The sequence below is a fragment of the Caretta caretta genome, chromosome 2, assembly GCF_965140235.1.
Source record: "Caretta caretta isolate rCarCar2 chromosome 2, rCarCar1.hap1, whole genome shotgun sequence".
Classification (NCBI taxonomy): domain Eukaryota; kingdom Metazoa; phylum Chordata; order Testudines; family Cheloniidae; genus Caretta; species Caretta caretta.
In genome coordinates this window covers 132,463,059-132,484,943 of record NC_134207.1, presented here as the reverse complement: position 1 = coordinate 132,484,943, position 21,885 = coordinate 132,463,059, and the positions used below count along the sequence as shown (strand labels likewise).

At 39.0% G+C, this 21,885-nt stretch overlaps 1 protein-coding gene across 7 annotated transcripts in view; it reads right to left on the bottom strand.

Annotated features, from left to right (window-relative positions):
• The window catches only part of CDH18 (cadherin 18), an 831,624-nt gene extending 816,645 nt beyond the window's left edge, over window positions 1-14,979 (bottom strand). For all 7 annotated transcript variants that reach the window (XM_048839639.2, XM_075125429.1, XM_048839637.2 and 4 more), the window contains exon 1: window positions 14,483-14,979. The gene's annotated coding sequence lies outside the window, so the exon portion shown is untranslated. The remainder of the gene's footprint in view (window positions 1-14,482) is intronic.
• Between the last annotated feature and the right edge of the window lie 6,906 nt (window positions 14,980-21,885).

Sequence of the window (21,885 nt, the reverse complement as noted above, 5' to 3'; positions counted from 1 at the left end):
GGTCTACCCAACTATGTCACTCAGGAGTGTGAAAAATCCACATCCCTGAAAGACATAGTTAAGCCAACCTAAACCCCATGTGGACAGTGCTTGGATGACAGAATAATTCTTCCATCAGCCTAACTACTGCCTCTCAGGGAGGTGGATTAACTGCATGATGTAAGAACCCCTCCCACTGCTGTAGTGTGTGTCTACACTGAAGTGTTATAGTGGCGCGCATCTCCAGGGCTACAGCTGTGCTGCTGTAGCATTTCAAGCATAGACAAGCCAGGCAGAAAGAACATATGACTTAGCACAGACTTTGGTATTTCTCTCTCCTTCCACCCTAATCCTAGCAAAAGCAAGCAGTACCCAGTTTGGCATAGGGCTCTTCTTTTGGAACAAACAGGAAAACGTCAATCCTGACTTTCCGTGGGTACATCTCCACTGCAATGTAAGCCAATGCTTGAACCCAGGCTCAAGCATAACCCCCCTTACATCTACACTGCAACTGCACTAACCCAGGACTTGGACCCAGGCTCCCAAGAACCTGTAGGGCTGAACGGTCTGAGGTAGAGTCATGACAGGACCGAGGGTCTGAGCCCTATTTATTTGCAGTGTAGCCACAGCCCCACTTCACTCAGGTCCTGGGAGTCATCTGGAAGCTTCCCACAATTCTATGGGACAACTTCCTTAGGCCTTTCTATTCCAACAATCTGCAATCCATTATACTGAAAACAGAAGCGCCCCCCCACACCCGCCAGCAAATGGCAGCAGTTTAGGTCAGTGTTAACCAATTCTCCTCTGATCACTGATCTGCAGTCACACTGTTAGAGAGCCACCTGGGTTTGCAAAGGAGAGCAAATACAGACAGACAATCTGACGCCACACAACACCACTTTTGCTTAATATCACTGAGAACTGATGTATCCTGTCAGCCATTGAGGGAGCCCATATTGTTCTAAGAAAACAATAGAAAGACATGGACTCATTTCAAGACTATATTAGTACAAAAATGGATGCAAGAGCTATACTGGCATTCCCTTGTCCCTGCCAATATACACAAACATACAAAATGTCATGAAATCAGATTTATGGTCCAATCCTGTACTCCTTGTTCATGCAAACGTCCTTAGAAAGTAATAGGTAAATTTCCTGAGTAAGCACTGTAGGACCAGGTGCTTCAAATAGAACCACAATTTTCTGTACGTTTTGCCTACACTGATCCCTAGGAACATGGCACATGTTAACATGACTTCCTCTTGTTATATGGAGGAGATTAGGAGTATTCAAAAAACACCAGAGAAAATATTCCCAATGTCTGTTTTTGGAAACAACAATAGCTCATAGTCCCAAATTCACTTCAATCCTAAATCTAGTAGTAATATTTGTCTGACTAGGCCTGCAGTCACAATTCTCTCAGTAGAACTCTATATAATTTGCCAACGACTTTAGAAACAATAAAGTCACCACAATTTGGGTGTATAAACATAGATACTGAGAAGTAATTAGTTTAGTTCCTAGCTATACAAAACTATAACTAAGTAAATATAAAAAAGGCTACAGAAATAACTAAGGCAATTTAAGAACTTAGTTATACAGAAGATAGGGAATTGATTCTCTGCTCTCTCATACCAATTTTATGTCAGAAGAATGCCATTATTTTCAGTAGCATTACTCCTGGTTCATAATGCTGTAAAGTAGGAAGAGACTCAGGTTCTAGTTCTGTGCATTTGGAGAAAAGGATATTTAGGGTTTGACTTCAAAAGGAGCAGGACTCGGGGGCTAAAAATAATGACCTTGTCAAGGTGTATACACAGGTTTGAAGAGTATTTTAGAAAGTTTAGATTATATTGCATTTATGTCAAATACAAGAAGTGTGAGGCCCTAAAAGGAATTTACTTAAAATGGCTTTACATTAGTAGCACCAGCAATTAATATGTAGAGTCATCTACTGAAACCAGTTGAACGAGAATGTCCTGCACCTTTTTTAAAGTGTTTTGAAGAAAAAAAAAAAGTAAAATAAAGGTGCTAATGCTGCATGAGGTACAGTCTTCTTTTGAGTCCCACATGTTCCTGTGAGTTGGAGCAGCAAAGTGATGCCTGGGTAATCATTTAATTGCTGTATTATATCTGTCCTCTGGGATACAAAATACCCACATGACTACCTTAAAATGATACATCTATTCCACTATTAGCACGTCAAAGAACACCACCATATTTTTCCACCACAGATATTGCATGATGCATACCAAAAGGTGAGCCAACAGGTAAATAATGTGTGTGTGTATATATATATATATATCATAAGATGCCCTGGTCTTATGGTCTTATTAAATAATGTGTGTGTGTGTATATATATATCATAAGATGCCCTGGTCTCGGGAAGGATAGTATACAAATGAAAATAAATGTATATAATAACTTATAGGTTTTAAAGCTGAGTCTTTCCCCAAATTGCAATAAGACCAATTTATTCTCATATTTTGATCCTGATTTTATATATATATATATATATATATATATATAAAAGCAGAAATGAATGACCAGTGATGGTGACTATACAAGCAAAACACAGGATCAAAATATGAGAATAAATTGGTCTTATTGCAATTTGGGGAAAGACTCAGCTTTAAAACCTATAAGTTATTATATACATTTATTTTCATTCGTATACTATCCTTCCCGAGACCAGGGCATCTTATGATTTACTGCTAGAATTCACTGAGTTGGCACATCTCTACATTCACAAACCCACAAGCCTGCAGTTAAATCCAGAAGTTAAAGCATCATCTACAAGGCAAGCAGTGTGAAGTTTGACCTAATTATATTTTATTATCTGAACTCAAGATTTATTAGTAGGGTGCTGAAAATGCACAAATGAACATGTAAAGCAACTCCCACTCCAAAAAAGCTTAAGAAAGAATAATGTCTACTCTGCACATTCCTTTCAGCAGAATGTAAAATACAGACATTGTATGTACCCCTAGCAAAGATATAAATATCAGTGTAGATGATAAGATACCGCTTAGGCAAATAGAGCAAAGACATTTCTGAACCCTGTGGGTATGTACCCTGGTATGTAGCCTTCAGGGCTCTCTACTCACCCTTTCTACACTTATATTTTTAGCAGTATAGTGTCCCACTGCCTCCTCACTGCTGGAGACTTTCACCAGCATGGGAAAATGCTCCAGCACTGGGGAAAGATTCTTGCATTTGCGGAGGTAACAAGGAACGACTCTGGCAGTGGGGAAGGCTCTGGTGCAGAGGGAGAGGCAATGGTGAAAGTCTCCGGCAGCTCCCTGCTCCCAAGCCCTTCCCTCGTCCCCCCGAGTCTCTCCCTGACACATGTGATGCAACCTGCTTTTCACTGCTTCATGTAGCTGCACAGACCCTACATGCCACCTCAGGAGGTGTGAGGTGTAAACGTAACCTCAAGACACAGATCACACTCCAGTCCTCTGCCCACTAGAAATATAACATATTTATTACAGCATCCTTCTCCATGGTGGCTAGACACATTTTCAAAATTAAAAAAAATAAAACAAAACATAACTTATGCATAGGTAACGGGAGAAACATGGTTGCTGCATACAAGAGTTTTAGCAACCATTTTGTCATATTCTCAGTCAAGAGGACACAAAGCTCCCTTTCCATAAAAACAAGACAAACTAAATAAATATCTTGCATCAGGCCCTTTAGCTCACTAGACACAGGTGCTGGTGGATTTCCAAAAGGATTGCATTTCTGAGAAAGGATCCCTAAATTAAGAAGGCCCTGGAAACTGGTTTTAAAGTGTTCAAAGTCTAAAGAACCAACAGCAAGAAGCTTTGGGCTGATGTATTTAAGTACTGCAACACAGTGTGGGGTGAAAGTCTGTTTCTCAGATAAGAGGGTGCCTCTGATATTATACAGCATTGATGAAGTACCTCTGACACAGAGTCCAAATCATATGCATGCTGAAGTGATTGTGATGCCCACATGCTTTACGTTTGGCTATATTTTTATTCACTTGGCCTGGATTTTGCTAATCCATTTCTTCTCTTTAGTAAAGTACATGATGCAATAAGCAGAAAATACCTCCTCAAATAGTAGAATAGTCAGTTGATTGGCTGAAACAAGGTAATTGCTTAAGCAATTTCCTTTTCAAAGTACCGAAGTCCTAAAGCTCCTCGAGATTATTTCCAGAAGGGAAGACTGTGTATTGCATTTATAAAGAAACTGTGAGAAATATTTGGCAGTGATATGCCTTGGGCGGGGATAGACTTCAGGTACTAAATGGAAAACTTTCCTGGCTGAGGTGTTCAGTAACATCTCATGTGAAAAGAGACACAAGACAGATTTAAAAACAGTTTGACTTCTATAAACTAGACTGAGTGTAGGTCAAATGTGGGCATCTCTGGAGCATTAGAAAAATCATTATTTGCATTACTGTATGTAATGTTCCCAGCAGTTATCCCCTGGGTGTTATATTTTTAATTGGCAGAACACTGGACTTCAATCCTGGAGTTTACATTTTATGAGAAGAAGAAAACTGGTAGAAAATAATGAGAACCATTTAAGAGAAGTTCATAACCATCAGGTTGTGGGCTTAGTAATTGTTTTTGCTGTCTGCTATGTGGATGTTCAAAATACTCTGAAAGAGCTTGTGGTCTTATTGAGCCTTTTAGAATCTGATTGGAGACACCCAGGTAAAGCCAGGTGAACACGTATTGTGGTAATGAACTCCTTACAAGAATCTAAATAACACAAGAAACCTCTTCCCATCCTCTGACAAGTCTGCAGGGCATTAGAACCATACAGGAAAGAGTTAAGAGGGTCAGGGAATGTATGCTTCTGTGCCTCACAAACCCACCATGCCCAGATGACAATCATAAAAGGAGGAAGGAGAAAAGGGGAAGGAGAGGGAGAAAGTTACAATGTAGGTTGAGAAGGGCCCGTTTCCCTGCTTGTCACTAACAGGAGGAGATGACTTTATCTGGTTTCCTAGAGGGGGAAGAACTTTGGTTCTGGAAAGTACTTTCATCAGCAGTGAGGAAGAGCATAGCTTGTGACAGGGCCTCAATTGCTCGTAGAAATAGGGGAGATCATCTCTGCACAAATACTGAGGTGGGTAGTTTGCACCTTGATCCAGGAGCTCCTGGGAACTAACCAGGACACTTAACTTGCACACAGCTGCCCAAGGCCCCTGTAGGCCTTGTGACATCCAAATAATAGTTGAAGCACTGGTCTGCCCCAGCAACAACCCCTCCACATCCTCCAAGCTATCCCCTGGCCTTAGCTGCTGCACTATGGCCTCCTGCAGGGGGTAGGGTAGAATCAGTAGAGCTGATGTTGGATCTATCAGTTGGGCTTTCTTTACCAGGGTTATTTACCAGGTGTTTTATAGCTTCTTTGCAGCCACTTTGTATCAGTGTAACAAAGTGGCTTCATGGCAATTGTCAATATAGCCCTAGACATTTTATTGGAATAAGATGTGGAGAAGGAAGAGCAGTTGCCAATTGTGTTGCTGATATTTTGCTAATTACATTATCTACTTTCTTATAGGACTGTGTTTGAAAATTATCAAGAAAAGCTTTCTTGTTCTCTTACATGAGTGCACAGCAGTAATGAGCAACCCTCCAAAAGCTTTGATGTTTTGGAATGACATCCAAAACTTCATCTGAAGCTAATTGAAATTTGTCACATCTCAAAATAGGGTTAGATAGCTGAAGAGAGGTGGCTTTCCTGTGAGGATTTTTACTTTCTGGTTTCAATTGGGTAGGGCATTTCACAACACTAGTCTCCCGTATGGTAATTTAGTATATCCAGATACTGTCCCAGCCAAAACTGAAATGTGAAGGTTATCTGCATATTTTTTTAAAGTTAAACTTGAGAAAAAAAAATGGATCTGAACTTTGGATGAAGCTTTGGGTCATGTTTCAGTGCCTTTGTACATCATGAGAAATCATTAAATAATGGGTCCATCCTTACTCCCAATGAATTTAGTGGCAGTTTTGCCATCAATTTCAATTGTAGAGGGATTGAGTCTATCGTTCTACACTCAGCAGTACATTTATTTATCATCCAATAAAGGCTGGAGCCGATAAGTATTGTCTGGATTTTGGATGACTGGGCAATGCAAAAAAGGAAAACCCATTTCTTTGTCTCAATTTTTGTTGGAAGAGGAAAACAAAAGTCTGTTTACTCCAAGAGGAAAAAGATGAATGCAGCAGTTTATAAACCAGTATATTGCTACTCTCCTCTATACCATACATAATTCCCAGTGGCCACATGTCTAGTCTATCATCTTCACCTTTAAATATTCTGGGCCATGTACAAGTGGGACTGCTGATCATTCTTCAGTATTAAGAACAAATGTACTCCTCAATGGAATCAAGCAAATAGTTAATCATCATGCATTCTTAGTAACTGAAGTGGTCACTACTTCAGATCTGGCCAGGAAGTTAAACTTGCACCAATTTATATCAGGAATCTTCAATAATTGGAAGGTATAAAATATACTCGGGCTACTGTCCTTAGCCAACTACTGGAATTCATGAAAAATACTTTAAAAAATAATAACAACAGTATAAATAATTCAAGGAATTGACATGGCTTTGTTGTTGCTATAAACAAGTTAATTTTCTAAGGTACAAATCTGCCAAGGAAGGACAGCCAACTAAAAGAAGTACTTTTCACTATCAGCTGTTCTGCAGGACCTTGCTGACGTACTTTGTGCTCCACAGACCTGCATCATTAATTATTGTACAGAGGAAGATTTGTCTGTGCATTGTTCTACACCTCAGCATATTCAGTGTTTTTGCAAAGCAGTAGCATTTTGTTGCCTCTGTTCTAGAGGTTTGAAATTCAAGTCAATCCATAATTTGTAAAAGCTTATCTCCAGACTGTCCTTCCACACACTTTAATAGTATTTTTCTTCATTATACACAGTAAAGTATTTTTTCCTTCTTCATGTATTACAGCTGGTCATGTTAGTTGGATGGAATAACTGTAAATATTGGAAAAAAAAATTCATTGCAGGATTCAACCATCTGATGACCAACTAAAGTTCATGCACTTTGAGTTACAAGCTTTTTCAATACCTTATATCCACCACAGAACTTAACTAGGGGGCACATTTTGCAACTGGATCTGCACAGGTGGATCCTTGTACTAATATGGAGGCTGATTGAACACACCTGGTTTCGGCATTGGTGCTGCAAGAGTCCATCCACATATCTGACTGCAGGATCGAGGGCTACATACACAACAATACAGAACAGGATGGGGGTATGCATATATTTACATACAAGATGATATGAGGAACAAAAGGTAGAATTAATATAAGCATTGGCTTATTCCTGAGCTTCTCAAGCCAAGGGTTGTAAATAGCTGTCAGTGAGTCCTGATCTGTCCTTTTCATATTGATAAATAGGATGATAAATAGGTCGATCTGAGGTATCTGGGAACAGGGGTCCCAGCTTTAATTATTTTTTAATTTTTAAAAGAAACTGGAAAAAATAACAGCAACAGACCCAGCTTCATATGCATAATATAGTTGATATCTTAAATCAGCTCTATTAAAATGAGTCTAACAGTTTTCATAATATTTAAGTTATTCTTGTAAACTTCTTACTTATAGCAATGATAGTCAGAGACACATGACAATCTTCCCCCGCATTGACTCCAAGAAAGCAGAAAATGGGAAAAAATGTTTCCTGTTCAGCATATCTGGAGTCTTATTTGGAGACATGTCTGAATAATTGTTTTATACATCTTTAAACATTCATCAGTGACAAATATTTTATACATGCTTAGCAGAGCATCCTAGACTGTTTCAGGTTTCATTAGCTAAAGTTTCAGAGTGACTTCTGTTTATCATAATACCACCTTACATTTACACAGTAGTTTTCATTCAAAAGTAATTCAAAGTGCTTTACATAGTGTGTGTATTTAAAGGATAAATTCACCACCTAGTAAATTAGAGACATCTCTGCAGTGGAACACAGTAGACACTGTGACAAGAGCTTCTATGTGAGATTGTGTGTGTGTGTGCGTTTGAAGAAACCTCATTGATTTTGGATAAGCAGAGCATAATTGAATTATACAGGATTTGTGGAGAAGACAGTGAGCTTGGGGTTAATGCACTACATTCTGACTCAAGAGTTCTGGCTTCATTTCCTGGTTCTGCTACAGACTTCTTGTGTGATCTTGTTCATGTTAATCAATCACTCTGGACCTCAGGTCCCCATCTCAAAAATCATACTTCCTTTCTCTCAGCCTTTGACAGTCTTGCCGCCTTAGACGGTACAATCTCCAAAACAAGGACTCTCTCTTGCTGTATGCATCTATAGCACCTAGTGCACTGAGTTCCCAATCTTGGTTGGAACCACTTGGTTCAACTGTAATAAAATGAATTGCAGCCCCTCCTCTCAGAATGCAGCACATCATCTCACAGAGAAAACTGCAAACAAGCAAGCATGTGATCATTGTGATCTTCAGGAAAATATAAAAGGAAAATGACTATTGTTTCCATTTAAGATGCAGTTCTGGGCAGGGACATCTTTTTGCTACATGTGTGTAAAGTGCCTGATCACTGACTGTGGCCCCTAATTCCTACCAAAACCACAATACTTTAAAGGTTAAGTTAGCTGTATAGTAAAAGATGAGATGATTTTGGCTAATACTCCCATCTTTATTCACATTGAGTAATGCCTTACTCTGCGACTACTCCTATTGTCTCGTTCAGCTGGGTAACTTAGGCCAGGTCTACACTAAAAAGTCAGGTGGGACCCAGCGAGGCAGATCAGGGGTCTGAAAAATCCACACCACACCCCTAACCAACATAGTTAAGCCAACCTAACCCCCTATTTAGACAGGGCTAGTTCAACAGAAGAATTCTTCAATTGACCAGGCTACTGCCATTTGGGGAAGTGGATTAACTACAGCTATAGAGGACCCCTGCCATCTCTGTAGTGAATGCCTACACTCAAGTGCTACAGTGGTGCAGTTGCTATGGTGCAGTGGTTTAAGTGTGGACATAGCCTTATTTGTGTAGGAAGATACAAAAATAGCAGGAATAGGAGAATCCCATCTTTTATAAGTACGCTGAAAGTAACTTTGAGTGGCTCATACTCAGAACATCCCAGTTTTACAAGGTAACTTTTGTTTTAAACAGAATTACAAATTTCAAAGCTTCTGTAAACCAACCAGACTTGGCAGGTTACCTTGTCCAGTGAGCAAATATATTCTATTTCAAAGTTAAACAGTTATAAAAATAACTCTTTCAGAAGTAAAATAATGGAAGAAGGAGGGAAATAATTTTCTGCTAGTTTTGGCTCACATTTTTTTTTCCAATTTCACATTGTGTCACTGTTTTTAGTATATGCATTCCCTTGAGCCTCTCTTCTCATGTTTTAGCAACAGATCACTTGGCAATAAGAATCATAGAACTGGAAGGGACCATATCACTTGGCAATCATAGAATCATAGAACTGGAAGGGACCTCAAGAGGTCATCTAGTCCAGTCCCCTGCACTCATGGTAGGACTAAGTATTATCTAGAGCAGTGGTTCTCAAACTAGGGCCACCGCTTGTTCAGGGAAAGCCCCTGGTGGGTAAGACTGGTTTGTTTACCTGTCGCGTCCACAGGTTTGGCCAATCACGGTTCCCGCGGTTCGCTGCTCCAGACCAATGGGGGCTGCAGGAAGGGTGACCAGCACATCCCTTGGCCCACGCCGCTTCTGCAGCCCCCATTGGCCTGGAGCAGCAAACCATGGCCAGTGGGAGCCGCGATCGGCCGAACCTGAGGACACAGCAGGCAAACAAACTGGCCCGGCCTACCAGGGGCTTTCCCTGAAAAAGCAGTAGAACCAGTTTGAGAACTACTGATCTAGAGCATCCCTGATAGGTGTCAGTCTAACCTGCTCTTAAAAATCCCTAATGATGGTGATTCCACATCCTCACTGGGCTATTTATTCCGTGCTTAACCACCCTGACAGGATTTTTTTCCAAATGTCCAACCTAAACTGCCCTTGCTGCAATATATACCCATTGCTTCTTGTCCTATCCTTAGAGGTTAAGGAGAATATTTTTTCTCCCTCCTCCTTGTAACAACCTTTTATATACTTGAAAACTGTTATCATATCCCCTCTCAGTCTTCTCTTTTCCAGACTAAACAAACCCAATGTTTCCAATCTTCCTTCATAGGCCATGTTTTCTAGACCATTAATCATTGTTGTTGCTCTTCTCTGGACTTTCTCCAATTCATCTACATCTTTCCTGAAATGTGGTGCCCAGAACTGGACACAATACTCCAGTTGAGGCCATATCAGTGCAGAGTAGAGTTCAAAGATGGCATTTAAAAGAAAAATACTACTTTAATCATTCATTTTGAGAAAAATCTTCCAGTCAGTATATTTTTTCTCTACCATATTTGCCTAAATCAAGTAGAAAGATTTTGTTTCTAGGTTTTGGCACTGAGATTTATGAATGAGTTTTTCATAACCTTTGGACTGCTCAATTTCAGTCCCCAGAGCCACCTCTGATACTGTGCAACTGTGCTGAGGAAGGTGTTGAGGAGTGACCTCCTGCATGGAGGAACTGTGCAGCAAATCTGTCGCCCAATAGAATGTGTGCAGCTAATGTGAGGGATCCCTCAGTACAGAGAGGGGAACAGTGCTAACCACTGATCGCTCTAAGTATACTTATTGGTATAACCTTCATTGGAAAATATTTTCACTAGTTAAGCTCACTCTGTTACTTTTCATCTAAATGTCAGCTGCCTTGCATTGATGTCAATTTGCTGTGTTAAATAGTGCTATATACAGAAATATATTGCAAATATACTATATATATAGTACTATATACAGAAATAATATTGCAAGTAATACTCAAGGACACTCCTATGGAGTAGTATTGTATTCCACTTGATGGGTGGCTTCTCAAGTCAGCTAATACTCAGCATGACCAAGAGGTTCAGAATCCAGTCAAAAGTGACTTCAGTGAGATTACTCACATGAGTAAGTGTTTTCCGGTTTAGGCTGATAGGGAAAAAGGGAAATGAAGGGTGTAGCATTTGCTCTATGTCTCATTTCAAACAAATAGCATCCACTTTAAAAGTTCACTGATATCTATTCTCTCCTTCCACAAGAATGTTGCATGTCTGAAGAAACTACATATTCCATATTCCAAACAACTTAAAGGTTCTTATCAGGCTGCTCAGTCAAATATGAGTCTTTTGCTAACCATATCAGAACACTCATCAACTATTTCTTTTCATGACAGCTCCCAGGAAATGTTTCTGGAATGAGCAGATATGTAGCATCTTTTGGACATTTATAGCAACTAATATTAAATGCAGTTGTCTTATTTTTCTTGAAAGTGTTTCCCTACACACACTGGATGGACAGCTGGATGGATAGATGGATGGACACACACAATAAATTTAAAACATTGTTGTATAAATCAGCAGCAGCATCAGGACTAGCCTCTCAATCATCTGCATGCATACAAAAAATCAATAAATATTTTCTGGTTGCTCTATCTGATTAAAATAGTTATATGTTCAGAATAAACTCATTCAAGCAGAATGTATTTAAAAATGGGTAAAGGAACCAATAGCATCTGTCCAACGTGGCCTGCTGTGTGAATAGTATAGGAAGAAAGAGCCCCCTAATGGCTTCAAGTTATCTGTGAAAATAAATAGATTTCAGTTTCCTGAGTTCCTGGTTGAAAGCAGAAGCAAAATGAGTTTCTGAATGGCAAAAAATTAGTAATTTGGGTAAATGGTTGATATTATTGAACCAAAGTGTGAAATGGAGTGACCAGTCAAGATTCTCTGTGCTCAAAAAGTCAAAGGAAATGAACAGTTTAGACTACATAAATCCAGCTTGAAATGAACATCTGTTTAAGAGGTAAATTCAATTATTTAAACCTGGGACTGAAAAAAGTGAACCCTTATGGTGTAAAACTTATGCACAGACGCTATCAACACATTTAAATTTAACAATCTCAAAACCTAAAATAACGTGAAGGCTTTGGATTCCTCCCCCCCACCCCCTTTTTTAAGAAATAATCATTCAAGCTGAGTATCGCTAGTAGAAAAATAAAAGTCTTGTAATTTTCTTTTAGAATTTCATGATGAGCATCGAAGTATTAATGTTTTTAGATACTTGTTTGTAGGGGGCTTATTGATATTATACCCCTTTGATGTAAATTAAAACTGATGCTTATTTTGTAGTTTCATGGCGGGGGTGGGGGGGATCCCATTGAGGGAAACAACCAAGAACAATCAGTGATTCCTCTCTTTCATAAGTGGTACATTTAAAGAGCACAGGTTCAATAAGCAAGCATGTCTGCACAGATAAAAGGGAGAGGTGAAATGTGAAAGCTTTCCCATAGCTCTTAGTCAAAGCTATGCAAAAGAAGTATTTGTAAATGTTACCCTCAGTGCTACATATTTAAAGAGACAGGCATGCATTTTCATAGGCGCCTAAGGGAGTTAGGGATTCGGCTCCTAATGAAATTCAATGGGAGTTAGGTGGAAAATCCCAGCCCCAGCTAATATACTTGCTAGCTCTACCCCCTTCAGTACCTGACACATATACTGTGCTCTGTTAACATTGTCAGTAGATAAAATAGAAAGCATTTTTCTCTCTCTCTCTCTCTCTCTCTTACTTTGGGCTGGATTCTGACACTTACCTTGTACAGTAATGTATTCTGGCCAGCAGTCTTATTTATTCTATTGGGACTGTTCATGTAGTGAGGCCCTATTCAATGCACGTAAATGCGGCAGAATCTGGCCCTAAATGAGTCCACTGTTAAATGTGAAGAATATCACCGGAGGAAAGGCTAGAATTACCTATATGCATAAATTGTGTTTATCAACTATAGAAAGACACTGGGACTACTTAACTACACTATGTAAAAACAGAAAGCTGAATACAATAGACAGACAGTGCTTTTTTTTTTTTTAAGGCTTGTCAGTTTGCATTTTTACTTTTCTAGCTTTTTTTTTTTCATAAAGTATATTAAAAATGAACCCAGATACCTCGCTCACCCATTCAAGTATGCACTCTGGTCCATTATACTAATGCCAATTTCAAAAAATTATCTATGACCATATTTCCCTACATACCAGTAACTAGTTTTTAATTAATATTTAAGGTCTACAAAATATGAAGAGTGAACTGAATAATTATGAATAAGGTATTTCATGTTACTTTTGGAGATTTTGAAGTTACCAGGTGAAATATTATTATTTAATACTTTAATGTTGCATATACAACATAGGCAAAATATTTTGGGGGAGGAAAAAATGTAATTGCAGCATATCCATTGATGGTTTGCCATCACCAGGGGTAGACTGCAATGTAGGGTTTAAAAGAACAGAAATGTTAGGATCAGTAACCTCCTGTAAAAATTCCTTAACTTGATGACCCATAGGAAAATTATTCCTGGTTGTGTGAATTACTGCTCAAATGCTTGGATTAATGCAGTGACTACTCCACTTTGCTCAGATAGAAAATTAAAGTGGCTAGAATACAAAACATCCTTTTGGCTGGGATCAAGAAGCAGAAAGCACAAACAAACTAACATGAAAGGTGATGCAAATCATCACAGTTAAAAAGAATATGATATGAATGCCTTTTGTTTGAAGTCACAGTGCTGTCTTTTCAGCTTTACTCTCCTGTCACCTATAATCCCAAAGTCAATCATCTTCCTGACTGCTGCATAGCCTAAAGCTCGATTATTTCTTTTCTAACCTATCACCTTCCATAGAGGTAATGAAACTGTTTCCCACCAAGTTGAGGGATGTAATGTCTGAAAAGTTTACGGAGAACAAAAGACGCTTTAAGGGAGGGGAGTGTCAATGTCACATCAAAATAGGCAATCAACTCGATAAGACTAGTACATCAGGCACAGAATAACTGAACATCTGAAGATTCATGTTTCAGCTCCTAAACCTTGGTATTTTCTTTTCAAGCAGAACGTTAGCTATAATTACCATATCTCTAATAAGATGGCAGTATAATGCCATATCATTTAAGACAGATCATGTTTGTGCAGCAGTGGTTAGCTTACCGTCAAAAGACAGATTTTGTTTTAAACTACTGACAAGCACTGTGAAATGCTCCCGTGAAATGACTGCCTTACCTGGCTGCACAACATGAATAGCCAGAAATTTACTGCCCTAAACTGCTTAGCATTTGTGGAACAGTTTACATTATAATATTGCACAAGTAGATAGAAAAATATCATTGCTACCCACTTCATTTTCACTTAGTTCGGGCAAAAGTATAATCAACATTTTTCACAATCCAGAACTCCTTCCTAATTCTCTCTGTGCATGCATAGTATTTGATACCTATCCATCTGAGAATGAGAGAAAACTATATGCAATAAATACATACTGTACATGAACCCAAAGCTCACAGGTATTTTTTAACATGCAAGGTATACAAAAGAATAAGGCATTTTTTTTTTATTAACTGCTGAGAAAGGACAAAGAAAATCCTTACCTGGAGGATCAAACTGTGTATATTATCAGTGCTGTGTGGGTTTAGTGGGGAGAGGGTGAATTTTTGTTTTCAATAATGAACCTCTTCTTCAGAGATGCAGATTGTTAAGAGATAAGTAAAATGAACTATTCCAAGGTCCAGTCTATCATCGCTTGCACAGACTTGAGGCTAGCATCCTCTCATGAAGGAAGAAGGTAGCTCAGTAAGTTGTCCACTGAGGGAGCTAGGTATCAGTGTTATCAGGCACCAGCAGTCACATACTGATGCTATAGTACATACTCTCTCCCTCTCTTGCTCTCTCAGCTCTGAGTCTAAGCTCCTTCTGCTGCTGTATAATCAATCTAGCCTGTCTGAATCTAATAGGCCTCTATTTAACCAGCCAATCAATAGAAAGGATTCCAGTGCTGGTCCCCAGGGTCTTTTCCAGAAGTGGTACAAAGTATAAGAGTTTTGGCAGCAGTTTAAACCAAGTATTTTTCAATATTTTATCTCCCTTAGAGAGAGAATGTTTAGGAGACCCCAGCTTCAAAGCTAGTCTTGTCTCTGTGCTTTCTCATGTGAATTATATAAACACACACACACACTGTGCTGCAGTAGCATTCTGAAACCTTCCCCTCTCTTTCCCATTTTCAGGGTTTCAGAATAGAAATGCCAGAGATGGATCTGAACAGCAACCCCCTGATCAAAGCACTTGAATATTCGGGTGTTTAAAATCCAGTTCTGAGTTTCGGAACTTGGGACTATCTCTAGTAAATACAGAAAAGTAAGTAAGTATATGCTGACTAGAAGGGAAACATGCCTTGCAGTCTTATATTTATATCCCTCTGATTTTGAACCAGGATCCTTTCTTATGCCCTTTTACAAGCCCTAACAATACCCTACAGAAGCTTACAAGTAAAAACTTTGGGAGGGTCATTCTGCACTGTGCATAACTGAGCATTGTATCACCACAAAATTCTTTAGCCTGAATAGTTCTACCACTGATTTTAGCAAACTTTACAGAAAAATGGGTCTGCAAGCTGGTGGTTCTGGTTCTGCTTCTGACCCAGTTTTCATTCTGAAACAGACTGATGGGTAGCTGCTGCCATGCTTCTAACTCTGCAGAATTGGTCTCATTGACAATCAGGTGATCCCACACCTCATCATGTTGACAGTACCAGAGAAGCTGCTGTTTTGCTTACAACTACTGACAATTACTGCTCCCAGCAGACGTTTAAAAAAAGAAGAGCCTCCTAGTGAGCAAAAACAGACAGTGTGACTTCACAAACCATGTTGCCCTATTCCAGGACTACGAAGCATTTGCTGACCCAGATCTTTCCAGGCTGAGTCACAGTATATGTGCATGCAACTGTGCATACATACTCCCACATGAAACTGACTTGCAGTAAAAATTGCTCAACACTATCACTAAGATTCCAAGAAATCACCTATTAAGCCAAAGTTCGTATACGCACCACCTTCAACTCACCCATTACCACCAAATATAATATCCAGTTTCAGATTCCTCAGCTCCACACTATACTTCTTCTCAACTCCAACATATCAACAACCACAAAGCACACACCATATTCAAATGTGCAACCTGAACTCCAATCCTAGGTGGATGACAATAAATCACCTTTCTGCATGCACAGTGGTGAAATTTAGCATTTTACATGTAAATGAAATATTATATGATCAATATTATGTTTTTTCATGAGTGAAGAACCTGTTGTGTGATGGGGTGAGAGATGTGTGGTTACCATATGGGGCAGAAGACAGCAAACTGAACCATTCTTAGGTCCAGGAGAGAGGAAATTTGGGGTGGGGAGGGGGATTGGAGAGAAGGAGAAACAGACACAGGAAGCACTGTGGGGGGTCTGAAGTCTGGGATGGTAGGGGGTCCACATATCTGTGCTTCAAGGATTCCTCATGGAGTTTTTACCTGGTGCATTAAAGGAACACTTCCCCACTTCTCCCTGTATACTCCACCCCTCAAGTCTGTTCTGCTTTTGGAATTTTAGTTTACCTTTAAGTGAAAATTTCAACACAACCTTAACTGTGGAGTTACTATAGATGCCATGTATACTGTTTACATACTGAACACATACTCATATGCATCCAGCATAAAAATATATATCTTTGGCCACCACACAAATACAGCCACTTCTGGGGTGGAACATAGTACTGTTGTAACAGTGCATAGGAAAAAAAAAAACCCTCCACATCAGAAGAGTTTAGGACAGGAAGCACACATTTTTAGTTGAAAATACAAAGAGAGGATATTTAGCAAGGCAGAATTATGCACAGATGTTTTACACCAGAGCTCAGTATAGTAGCACAGAGCATTGAATCAGTATGCCAGCAAACAGTGTGAATTAGAGCTAGGCAAAAACAGATTCAGAATAAAAAACATTGTTAGCCTTTCATATGTATCTATATTCTGCTTTTATTATTCCCTGAGGAGACACAGTAATAAATAGCTCATTAAAAGCCAGGTGGCCTAATTGCTGTGTTTCAAAACTAAGGGTGTGTGTGTGTGTGTGTATATATACACACCCACACACATAAATATATCCACACATCTCTGTCATAGTGAATTTTCACGTTATAAATACTGTTTCCCATGCACTTTTACCTCCCCCCCATATCAATATATAAATAGGGCTCACTTTTCCCTGAATTTTGAACCACATGTGATGAGTTTGTTTGTTGTCTGTGTCACAGTACAGCCCAAAAGCCCCAGAGTCATGGCCCCATTGTTCTCAGTATGGTACAAATGCTTAGGAAGACACAGTCTCTGCCCCAAAAAAGATGGGAAAAACCAAGATTATGACAAGCTGTTCATTATTTCTTTTCAGGAGAAAATACAAGCTGCATAGGGATATTTATATCTATATGACAACATATATATATATATATATATATAATAATGATCGGGGGATCCTGGCCTTCTAATACTTCCAATGGGAGAAACCAGCCCTCATATCAAATGACTTTTCCCTGAGCAAAGAAGCTGTTACAGAAAGTGTCCTAGGAGGTATGTGAACAATACAAATACACAATCATTCAAATATTCCATTAATTAAAAATATAAAATCTTGTCTTTTTCCCACAATATGGGAAGGTATTAAAGATCAAATTCAGTAGACATATAAGTGGGCACAACTCCATTAAAGTTAAAAGGCAGGGAGATACAGAGGCTCCTTTGCCTTTCCAGTTTGTAACAATAAGGATTAAAATAGGATTGCAATCTATGTGAATATGTCATTGTCTCAGCCATAAAAAAAGAAAAACACAACAGACACTTACTCACTGAAAAAATAAGATACAGCCAGTAGCTTCCAAGTGCAAAGCGCTTCTATTAGGGCTCCAGCTGCTTGTCTCTGCCAGATTTAAAGAGCCAGACCCAGAAAGGCATGCTGGGAAAAAGTGCCTATAAAAGGTCAACACTGCAGCAGAGTTTATGAATCTATGTGGTGTTGTGTGAGTGTTATGTACAGTGTGTTAGAATTCTTCAGTTTAACAGACTGTAGTTATTTTCCCACATAGTTTGATCTTAGAAATGGTTTGGATTTAATTGTGTTTCAGGTTCATTACCAGCGTACTAAAATCTTGGATGTAGTTCTGCCATGGGTACATCTAGAGGGAAAAGGGCTGTAAAAGTAATTGAAGCATTTTCCTACTGTCAATGACAAAAACAGGAACCTAATCCTAGGTCTCCCTCATGCATGCCTTAACCAGTGTGCCATTAGATATTCTGGGAGCGGGTCTCCCTCATTCTCTTGGAGAAACTGTTCTAAACACCAAGCTATAGATTTGTGCTACTGAACCTTCTAATATTTAAATTACTTATAGAAAGTGGAACAGCTCCAACAGAGGAGATTAAGAGTGCCCTACACCCAAGTAGCCAATAGGGGGTGATTAGGGTACTCCCGTAGGGGAGACCTGGATTGACATGCCTGCTGCAGAGTAGGGATTTAATCCGGAGTTCTCCCCTGCCAGAACAAAGCCCCCTTACCATTGGGCTATTGGATAAAAGGGGGTGGGGACAGGAAGGAAAGCACCCTTTTCTCCTCCATTTTGTGAATGCCCCAAATAAAAAAGTTTATCTTTCAGTCAACAAATGTGTTGTTTTTTGTTTCACCAAGAAAACTATATATATATATACACACACTTTTGGGTTGCTCCTGAATGATTTTTTCCCCAGTTTTTTTTTTTTGTTTGTTTGTTTGTTTGTTTTGGCTAGCAAACCAAAAAATCAATTATTTGCTCCAAGTATAACTCACTGGTCACTGTGGGTGGGATCCACAAAGGGATTTAGCTGTTGAAATGCTCAGCATTATGTTGCCTAACTTTTAGACACCTAGAAAAGTCATAGGAATAATGCTAAGATTCACAAAGCTGAGTTAGGTGGCCTACATAATGAATGGGGAGAGCTAGGTACCTAAGAATGTGATTCACAAAAGCCAGCATACTAGGCAGGGAGCCACCTAAGGTAGCTAATGGTTGGCATCTCCTAAAGAGGTATGTGCTAAGCTGTGCTGCTCACTTGAAAATAGGCACTTAAATCTGGTCTGTAGGGAGGCACCTAGTCCTATTTAGCAATCCACAAATGGGAACCAGCTGCCTAAGTTATTTTTTGAGGCAATGATTGAGGTACCTGCCTCTCTCTATACAAAATGACCACAAGATGAGCAGACCTTATAACCCACTAGTTAGAGCACAGACCTGTGATGTGAGATTCACTCTTTTCCATAGGGAGAGCTAGGATGTGAACCATTATCTCCCACATGGTAGGCATGTTTTTCAACCATTGACCTATGGAATAGTTTGTGGGGGAACGTCCCTTAATCTCTCCTGCTGAAGCTGTCCCACCGTGGCTAAATAATGAAAGTGATTAGAGCAAGAGGCTTGGAGCCAGGCTTTCGCACCTCCCGGGTACGTGCCCTAACCACTGGATGACAGAATCATTCCATCTGTTGCAAATTTGCTCTAGCTCGCTGGCCCAATGGAATAATTTCAGCAGGAGAGATTGGCATAGCATGACACCAGACTATCCACTAGATCAATGGCTAGTTCAATCGTTGTTAATGGCAAAGTCTTATTTATTGTAGACTTTGACTTAGTTTTGCCATAAAATTAGGTCTACCAACCTGATGCCATTGATTACCCATCAATGAAAAGTAATATGTCCTCCTTTCTTGCTATATATACACACACACACACACACACATCACATGCTGAAATGCTTTTCTGCAGGATGAACATGATATAAAAATAAATGTTTTAAAAATAGTTATCTATCACTGTTAATGTTTCATATATTATATAAGTTCTCTTAAGAAACCAGTGCTGCTCTCTGCAGGCCAATCATTTTAAAAGGGTTTTACAAGCCTGATTTCAAACTTAATATTATGCAGAAGCAGTAGCCTCTTCTGAATTAAGGTTGCATCAGCTTGCACTATAAAAATCTCTCTTTCATCTGCCCTCTTCTCCTCCATCTTTAGGATGGAAAAGTGATTTGGTTTGAAAATTACCAGATCTACTTTCAAATCTTATACCTGTGCATAATGCCTAGCACAATAGGGCCTGATCCTGAATCTGGCCTCCAGGTACTTTGTGTGCTATACAATTCAATACAATACAATTCAAAGGTTAAGTAATATTAACAAATCGAACAAAACATTATTCTTCACAATCTGAAGAAAGTTCATTAAATGATTTTTGACTACAAGTCCATAACACAAATTTACCCTGAATTGAAATCTTCAATTAATATTTCTATCTGTTCATCTTGTTCAAAACGCTTTGTCTGCCTTTACAATCTTTCCTTGTGCTATGCTTAAAACTACACACAATTTCATGGACTGGCTCTTAATGAAGCCCCAAATTCCCTCCCATCCCCATCACTTTTTTTTAAGGTAAAGAAAGGATCTCCAACACAATACTGCTTTCAAGAAGGACACATTCTTTGTGAAAATGCCTAGATTTCTCAAGGAGCGTTGGTTTAATGGATGAGTGAGTGTTTTTAATAAAGATCCTGTTCTTCATGAAAGTAGTTGCTTCTTTGTCAAAGATCTTCCTCTACAACAAAAGGAAATGCTGCTGGGCTGAAAAAAAAATCTGTTCTGTCCACCATGACAGGTCCTGATAGATAGAGACCATATTGCTGGGGTTATGGACCACCACTGTACTACTCTCCGAAATTGTTCAGAAATAAATTTGACTGATTTTTTTCCCCAAAATCAAGATGAAAATGCATTAAAACAACTCAGTCATTTATGGCCAGAATAAAGGCTATCGTGCTGTGAAGAAGAGACATTTAGAAATGTTAGGAAAAGGATAGACAGAAAATACAATATTGCCTCTGGATAAATCCATGCTTCCACCCACATCTTGAATACTGCATGCAGATCTGGTGGCCCCATCTCAAAAAAGAAATATTGGAATTGGAAAAGGTACAGAAAAGGGCAACAAAAATATTAGCGGTATGGAACAGCTTCCATATGAGGAGAGATTAAAACTGGGATTTTGAGTTTGGAAAAGAGATGATTAAGGGGGGATATGTTAGATGTCTATAAAATCGTGACTGGTGTGGAGAAAATCAATAAGGAAGTGTTATTTATGCCGTCTCATACCACAAGAACTAGGGGTCACCAAATGAAATTAATAGGCAGCAAGTTTAAAACAAACAAGACAGTATTTCTTTACACAACACATAGTCAACCTGTAGAACTCTTTGCCAGAGAAAGTTGTGAAGGCCAAGACTATAACAAGGTTCAAAAAAGAACTAGATAAGGAGACTAGGTTCATCAATGGCTATTAGCCAGGAAGAGCAGGAATGCAAAACCATGTTGTGAAGTGTCCCTAGCCTATGTTTGCCAGAAGCTGGGAATGGGTTGCAGGAGATCGTTCACTTGATGATTACCTTTTCTGTTCATTCCCTCTGATGCACCTGGGACTAGCCACTGTTGGAAGACAGTATACTGGACTAGATTGTCTGACCCAGTATGGCCGTTCATATATTCTTAAGAACGTATTTCTTTGTGCTTGATAAGAATTCAGAGTTTGCTTATGATGTGCACATTGTAAGATTTTGTGCTGTCATTAGTTATTTATTTCCTTACTTTTAAGTGGAGAGATTTTATAAACAGTGTGATTGGTAGTGATGTTGCTGCCACTTGGCACTTGGACTGGTTTTAAAAACAATTTTGTTAGTTTTTTTTCTGTTTTGGTTTGTTTTGGGAATTGTTACTGCTAGAATTGGGAAGGAGACTGTATGGTGAAAAATGATAGGACCTCCTTTAATATTTTCCTCTACTTTTTTCTATTTATTTGTATTACCATAATGCCTAATATTTCCAATACTAGAAAATTTGGGACAGAACAGTTTTTATCAGAAAATGCTGAATTTTTGAAAT